The 8,389-nt window shown below is 25.9% G+C and overlaps 1 long non-coding RNA gene across 1 annotated transcript; it reads right to left on the bottom strand.

Moving 5' to 3' along the window:
- Window positions 1–2,675: 2,675 nt before the first annotated feature.
- Window positions 2,676–5,410, bottom strand: LOC132918267 (uncharacterized). The gene is made up of 3 exons (XR_009660436.1): window positions 5,299–5,410; window positions 3,769–4,009; window positions 2,676–3,022 (listed from the first exon to the last, which is right to left on the bottom strand). It is a non-coding gene; the product is annotated as an uncharacterized LOC132918267 (long non-coding RNA).
- Between the last annotated feature and the right edge of the window lie 2,979 nt (window positions 5,411–8,389).

Here is an 8,389-nt window from a genome sequence, read left to right as displayed (position 1 = left end):
GATTTCGTATAAATAATGAAATTGCAATATTTTGAATTTGTTGTGGGAGGGTTAGGGAAATGTTCGTTATAATTTGTCTATGCTGTAAAGCTATAATTCTAGTTTCATGTTAATTCATAATTATTAGTGAATCCATATTTCTTAGTAATTTTATTTTTGCAATAGTCTTACCATTTTTTTTGTGTGTAATAAACTTATTACTTATGCAATTAAAATTATGATATTAAAAACTTTAAAAATACGTGATGGAATCAAATAGAAAATCGTTCTAATGAAAAAACAGAAAATACGAGTAGGTATATATAATAAAGTGAAAATAATGAAGTAAGGTAAGAATACAAAGAATGCATTAATATAATTTTAATATATAATTTTTGTATCGAAATATTTTTATTTTTTATTTTTTTGAACATTTTAATTGAATAAAGATATATATACTTAATGTGAAAATTACTTCTGAGTAAAAACTATGTATTAAATTAAGCTGTGTAAAGTATTGTTACTTGTTAGATATTCATATATTAATGTATCATATCCATGTATATATTACTATACTTAAATTTTTGAGTAGTGAAAATATTTATTTTTGTAAATCTCCTCTCTCAAACATCAAGCCTTAATTACGCTACTACAGCACCACCACATGTGAGTTTCAGAATTTTTTTGAAAATATTTAATACACAATTTATGTACATTTGTATGACCTATTTCTAAATGTATACGCATTTAATTATCGCTCAGGAGGAAAAATGTATACAAACAACTTACTAAATATTTGTAAAAAAAATTGTGGAAATTGTACGTATATGGTGGTGTTGGAGATTCCTGGCCTAATTTTGTAATATAATTGAAATACTGATTTTAAATATTATTATCACACTTTTTAATTTTTAATTTTATAATAATTATTCCATGACTATAAATAATAAAAGTGTAACTTGCTTTAGATAATACAATTTATATTTCGTTAATTTACAATAGATATGTGTACTATCTATATTCAATCAAGTATTTAAGTATTACGTGATATAAATAATTAAGATAATAACAACAGTTTACGGTTGAGGTAATAAGACTCACACAACATTTATAGTAGTTGTGGTAGAAAGAACACAATAATACGTTGAATTTTTATACCATCAGAATAAATACTGAAATGTCTGAAACAATTGCTTATGAATATATTTACTTGTTAGTTGTTAGATGAATAACTGCATAATACACGTTCATTAATTATTCATAATTATACAACTATATTTTAATTGTTGCTCTCAAGATTTGCAGTTACGAGCTTTGTATAATTTCAATATTAAAATAAGAAATAATTATAATATACATAGTTACTCTATTACAAATAAGCTTTTACACAAGTCAATTAAAATAATGAATTATAAAGCTTCTTTTTTACTTAAATATTACTTTACTTTACTATAATATAAATTGTATAAGAGGATATCAACGTTACATGTAATTTGTAACCTATTTTAGTTTTACTATTTATCATATACTCATAAGTTCGTTACATTAAAATAGCTCTTCATATGAAACATTTTTTTGTCAAACTAATCAATTTTTAACCCATATGTAATCATAAATGATAAATTATTAAAACAATTCTAGTAAGATATTTTCAATATTGTTTTAATTTTATAAATAGTTATTAGTTGTACGTTGAAGCCAATTCAAATTAACAATAAATTAATACTATGATCGTTTTTTTAAAAATTTTAAATGTAGGCACTTGCCTAGTACATTTTGTAACATAATGAGTTGACCTTATAATTCAAAGAGTTTGGGCGTTTGCCGTTTGGCTATACAACGGGAAATGCGATGAGAAGCTTTGTTACGTACGTGTATTAAATTAGATTATTAGATTTAGCTAGATAAGTAACATTGTCTAAATTATACATTAAACATACTAATGCGTGTCTCAAATAATCAGTGTTTTTAATTGTTTTTTATTTGTAAATAAAATGACAGATATTTTCATATTAACGTTATAACAAATGTATAATTGAATAAAAATGGATAAATGACCTACATATTGTCTACAAAATTATTATGGATTGGTATGCGATAAAACTACCTCCGCTGTTATATTATATATTTATATAATTTCTTTACACCATATATTATACTTACATTATATTAAATTAATAGATTTATTTTATTTATAACGCCAATAAAAATGAAAATAAGACGTCATGTAGACCTGCAAAGCAAGAATTCTGACATTATATTAGCCGAATGAGAAATTAAAAGTTGAATCATATAAAAATGTGCCCAACTTATTTAAAATGTCTGAAGAATGAGAAAATCTTTATCAAAGACTCAGAAATTATAATAATGAAGTGTAAAAAGTGTCTTAATACATTTACATTAGTAAACAATAAATTATAGTTATTGAAATTTGGCAAATTAATCAACATAATACGTATTATATAGGTAGTAATATAGGTAGTTTATATACATATACATATACCGAGTGATAGATTTAACGTAAGACACTAATTATTTCAGAAAACATATTTTGAAAATATTTATTTTATTTTAAGTCGTTCAAAACATCTCATTAAAATAATTATACGTTTTACTATTTTAGATCATTATCATTTTAAATCTTTTACTTGACAGCGTATATTTTCAATCCTTTATTTCAAAAAAGAATATTTATTAGAGTTTTTTAGTAGATAAAAATCGAATTTTGGACAATTACTTAATGGTTTATAACTTTCTAACTATAACTATTTAAAGTTTAAATAAGCAAAATAGATTGATTCAACGGTTCTCCGTAAAATTTTAGTCCATTACTAAAACTAAAACTACTAACACTCCACCAGTCGACTCCTTAAATACTTTTAACTAAGAAACTGCTAATTCGGAATTTGATTTTTATAAATGGTTATGTTCCGTATTTTATTCTGCTTCGAAATTTTAAATTAAAATTAGGATCAAGTGGGTACTGTTCTGCTGTACGGTAGGTGTTGAGTTGGTTACTAGTGGGTCACTGTCCAGACTGTAACTGAAAAAAAAAATAATAATTTAGATACTGAAAATTTATAGTCAATAAACTATATTCACCGCTAAAATGTGTCTACTTTTAAAAATGTCGGGGAGGGGGGGTCCGGACTCCTGGACCTTCCCCCCAGTTACGGCCTTGATCACTGTAATAGATGTTGTGTTAAACTTAAATTCAATGATTTAATTATCATTGAACACTAAAAATGATTATGAGTAAAATATAATATGCAAAATTAAGGAACATAAAATTTCGAATATAGCTTCTTGGTGTTCTGAAACTAATTTATAGCTCTCGTAGGTATCTCTTGGGCCTATCAAAAAAGATATGCAAATACTAGAAGCTATGAGCCCTGGTAATAAGATTTTTGTAAAAATGTATAAACCCATAAGGTTATAAAATTATGATCAATAGTTAAAAATTTAAATGGGATTTTTCTACAAAAGTATAATTATTTATATTCTAATTGGGACTAGTGTGGGGGGCATTGTGTTATATCATTATTAGTTTATAGCTTCTGTTAAAAAAAAATTAATATATTTTTAACATAAGTACCATAGTTTTATAAATTATTTATAATAATATAATATAGTTGGTTAATATTTGATTCTTAGACTACACCCAAAACCATTTAAATATATTTCTCGTCATTCAAATTATTAATGGGTATGAACTCTATTAACCAGTAATAGAATATACAGATGTAAGCACTCTATGATTATTATTTTCTAAATAATAATATACATTACTTCGATAGAATTGATCGGAACTGGATTAACCAAATATTTTACTATGTTTTCCTTCTCGAATTGTCAATCTTTTAAGGAGATGAGGTATATGAAACTCTTAACTTCAGACTTTAGAGCACTCTTTGAGAGCTCTAGTCTACTTGAAAAAGCGGTAATGAACAAAACACATTCACATAAACCATAACTCATCTCATTGTAAAACTATTGTTTTATTCTGCCATCCAAGTGCTCCACTCAAAATCTGAAATACAATAATGTTTTTATTTATTTTATTTTGGTTGTATCAATTATAAATTTTAATATTTATACATACATGTGCGTACGTGGGATATTTCTTTAATAATATTAATACATTTGTAATGTTTTTTTCTAAAAATATATAGATTAAAGAAATTATAGAAAAATTTAAAACTCTTATGCAAATGAAACCTTAATTTAAATTTAAGGTAATAATCTTTTTTTTTTCAAGGAACAGGCCAATTTATTGTAATGCAATATCTTGATAATGAAGTCTACACACCTAAGTACCTACTTATATTATATTTATTATTTACATCATAGAATAATTATCTGCAATTTTATTTAATTTTATCAAAATGGATTTACTATTTTAAAACTCTTTATTACAAAATATGTTTTGGAAAAAGTTCCTATATGCTAGGTATTAACAAATAAAGAACCATAAAAAAAAAATGAAAAAAAATTCAAAAGGACTCTGGTTCAAATTCCAATCTACAGTTTCTTCTTCTACGATTAAAAATAAAGTATATATTTGATAATATTTATTGTTATGGATTATGAAGAAAATCTTTGAATTTCGATAAGTTATTCACTAGATCAGATTTTCAAAAACCATACACCTACGATTAGTAAAATTATAATTAAGATGACTATCGATAAAAGTAGCTTTAGGGAACGGTGTTTGACGTAAAAAATAAAAATGATATAAATAATAATTTTGACACAATTAGCGGTGTGCACTAAAAATTTGTTTTCGATCGTATGTGGAAGATATGAAGCGATATAATATTAATACGTAATCTGCGACTCGGCTGGCGGCCGGATAATCTTAAAAGGAGCCTCAACTACGGTAGGGATGTTGCGCGTGCTTATCGTAATATTATGCTCTTTTTCATCGTACTACCCTCGCCTATTAAAATATATAAGACGGAGGTGTACAAGAACATTTTTCTATAAAATAGATAATATATTTTTCATCAATTCAAAAAAACATGATATTATTTATACGTGGGCAGATATTTTTCCCACCATGAATCAATAATTTAACATTAATATTTGCTGCATAAGATCACGGCTACAAAAGGAAGTCTGAGAGGCCCCGCGTACGTTTAATATTTAATTTACATTGAAACGACTTTTCCAAATTCGGACGATATTTGTCTTAAACACGCGGTGAAGGTCGAAGTTTTATTATAAAGGACGTGTGATGTTGATAATAATAATAATAGGTACCTAATCATAATACTAATATAATACATTACATTCCCATATTATACTTCTATCACTCACTCGTCATCGTTGGTATGCCTTTCACGTCCGATCATTATCTTTGCGGTTTTTTTATTCATATTTTTGGTCGCTCTTAAAATTGATTGAATTGTTGTACGTGTTTGAAATACATCGACAGCCACTATATAATTGACGTGCAAAAACTCATATTACAAAATTTATAATAAAAAATTAATTAATTAATTTAATAAAGGTTAAGTTTTTAGATTTATTATCTACATATGTAGATTGTTATAATATCAAATAGGTACTCTATATAGATCGAGAATATTGAGTGGGAATCAATTATCAAAAAAAAGATAAAATAAATTAGGTTTAAGGCATACGATTTCATAACAACTGTCGTTATTATCAGTCGAAGTTTAACATATGTAATATGTATAATACTATGTATACCTACATAGCTACATTATATAAAATATAAATTAAGTTCAATAAGGTAGTAACCGGTTCCGCAAATCACTATTAGTATGTTATCAAGCACACCTTACCAAACTTGTAGCTATTAGAGGTATTGATATTTATAAATTTACTTAGATATAAGAACACATATAATTTTGACAAACACAAGGTCCCAAAAGGGGTATGCTATAATTATTATGTTGCACTTGGACAGATTATACCTATCATATTACAATAATAAGTAGATAACCCAGAATGAGGACATAATAACTCACACGTAAATAATGTATTATAAATTATGAAAACATTTAAATCATAGCATTAAAGTTACATCGATACCGATACACTATCTTATATAGGTGTGAGGTGTGATACGAACACAAAAGACATCTCTTTGACATCGGTACACAACAAATTAACGTGTTTCTGCAGAAGGCTGTCTTATGTTGTGTTATGTTCCTTTTGAAGTAATATAATTATAAGAATTATTGTTTTATTTATTTAATACTATTAGATAATTAAATTATAACTGGTAATTTATTATTCTTACATTTTTGAATTATAAAGCAGCAGATAAATAAAATTATATACACAAACAGTACTAGTGTCAACACCAAAATTTGAGTCCTCGGATCTTATCCTTATGTAACATGTAACATACATTAAAAAAAATATGTTTAATATAAAATTTAATAATATTTTATCATGGAATTTGAAAAAATGATGGCGTATTTAAAAAATAAAAAGTTCTTGTAACATTATTTATTATTAAATATTTTGAGTATATATCACAACTTTATTTAAGCAAACTATTCACAACGTGGGCCAAGAGACAAAGTATTATACGAGTAAATAGCAGACAATAGAAGGTATTGATATTAACTTATATTTAGAAGGGAATAATTTTCAAAAATGGGCTAAGCGCCTAAGCCACATCCTATTTGGCCTATATTAACAAAGCAAGGGTCTTTAAAAATATTTTTGCTGGTGCCTCAAAATTGTAATAGTAACGCTGGTACCAATAACACAAGTTATTCGACAAATGGTTATAGTGGTTATACTCATAATAATATTATATTGTATGATGGAATAAGGATATTATTAAACGGACGTATATTATTATCTTTTATTCTTAATAATCTATACCGAAGTTAATTAACCGATTGGTCTGTTGTCGGAAAAGAAAAAAAGGTTAAGCTAGTCTGGCGTACATACGGTATATTTCTCGCCACGCACCATGTGTATTACATTAGTGGAGTATTATAGTATACTTCGTATAATACTCCCGTATTACGGTATCTGGTTACTACTCCACCAATTTCCTGTTACTAAGCCCACAACACTACCGGATAATCAGCTGTACATTAATCGAATCCATGAAAATATGCTCGTTGTTGGGATGAAAACGATTCGTTTTATTTCCAATGTAAAATACAATATCGTCACCACTTTTACTCAATGATTAAAATACAACTATATTTATGTTCATATTAACGTATCGTAGCCGTAGTCAGCATAATAATACATACAAATATACAATATATATATATCATCTAAGAAAAAATAACTAATCAAAAACAAGCTTATAGCTATAGGTACATAATTGAATTATTATAATATTATAATATATTATATACTATGCATCTATAGCCACCTAGGTAATCATGTATATAGTTATATATTGTACCTACATAAAACGGAAATCGGTTCAATGAAGAGGACAAAATTGGTTATGTAGGTAACAGTTTCCGTTTTGTACAAGTTTCATGATGGGACATAGGTGTACATTTTTTTTAAGTACATACTTTAGTTATATATGACGTTCACTTTAACGTGGATAATATTACGGTATTAAAATACACTACAAAAGATACACGATACTTCTATTGAAATGCATACAGTGCAGCTGCGCACACCACTGTTCAGTCATAAAAACCCACAAGATCTTTGGTGTTGAACAAAAATAAAAAAGTTTACACATTTTTAACTGTAAAAACATTATTATATTTGCAGTCACTCTGAGATAAAATATTTCACGCCTGTTTTCTAAACAAATAATACACATCGTATAAAGTAGTATTATATTATGTTTGTCAATGAAATCTGCGAAAAAAATGATTAATTACAATATTGGTAATAAGCGTGATCGTATATAATAATTATTTAAATTTCAAAGTCAAACTATACATAAAATCACGATTTTGACTTAAAATTTTTATTGACAACATAACGGGATTAATATATTTAGTATTACTTACTATTATAAATAAAATTAATATACACCAGACTAGGCGTTTAATTAAGTAAAATTTTTAAAACGTTACTTAAAAAGTATTATACCTAAGTATAACACAATTAACAATAAAAAAATACATTTTTAATTTTCCTAATTAACATAGACCCTAAAATTGATTAAAGCATTAATTAGAAACAATTTCTAGGTACTTTCAGTAAACAAGGCAAAATTAAATTTAAAAAAGTCGTCAAGTAAATTATTGCTGAGTTAGGTGCCGAATTTACCATGTTATTGAGTCTCTATAATAGATGTGTTAAATTTTAATTCATTGAAAATTAATAATTGTATACAATGAAATAAAAAGATTCTGAATGGAGAAAGTTTAATTTTTTTGTAACCATAGGTTACCAGCGAACAATAATTTGATGATAATTTTAAAAATTTAACAGGTGA

Source organism: Rhopalosiphum padi, chromosome 1 (assembly GCF_020882245.1).
Source record: "Rhopalosiphum padi isolate XX-2018 chromosome 1, ASM2088224v1, whole genome shotgun sequence".
NCBI classification, from domain to species: Eukaryota; Metazoa; Arthropoda; class Insecta; order Hemiptera; family Aphididae; genus Rhopalosiphum; species Rhopalosiphum padi.
The sequence above is the reverse complement of the archived record's forward strand: the minus strand, read 5'-3'. Positions and strand labels throughout refer to the sequence as shown.